Source organism: Dipodomys ordii, unplaced genomic scaffold (genome assembly GCF_000151885.1).
Source record: "Dipodomys ordii isolate 6190 unplaced genomic scaffold, Dord_2.0 Scaffold75, whole genome shotgun sequence".
Classification (NCBI taxonomy): Eukaryota; Metazoa; Chordata; class Mammalia; order Rodentia; family Heteromyidae; genus Dipodomys; species Dipodomys ordii.
In genome coordinates this window covers 6211174-6211476 of record NW_012267291.1, presented here as the reverse complement: position 1 = coordinate 6211476, position 303 = coordinate 6211174, and positions in this window count along the sequence as shown.

Here is a 303-nt window from a genome sequence, read left to right as displayed (position 1 = left end):
GCCGCGGAGGAGGCGGGAGTCGGAGGCGCGCGCTCTGGTTTCTCGGAGGCCGCCTCGGACCCAAAGACGCGCTGTTGTAGTCTGTTGTAGTTTGGACAGGGACCCGGAAATAAACGAGCCGGAAGTGGCGCACCCACCCGCCGCGGGACGCTGGTGAGCCGGGTTGTCATGGAAACCGGTCCGGAGCGGTGAAGCGGGGTTCCTCACCTCCGGACTGCCGCGCTCCGGGGCGGGGCCCGCGCCGACGGGAACCGGTGGTCGGCTCCCTCCACCCCGCCTCGCAGACGGACAGGCCGCGGCCCA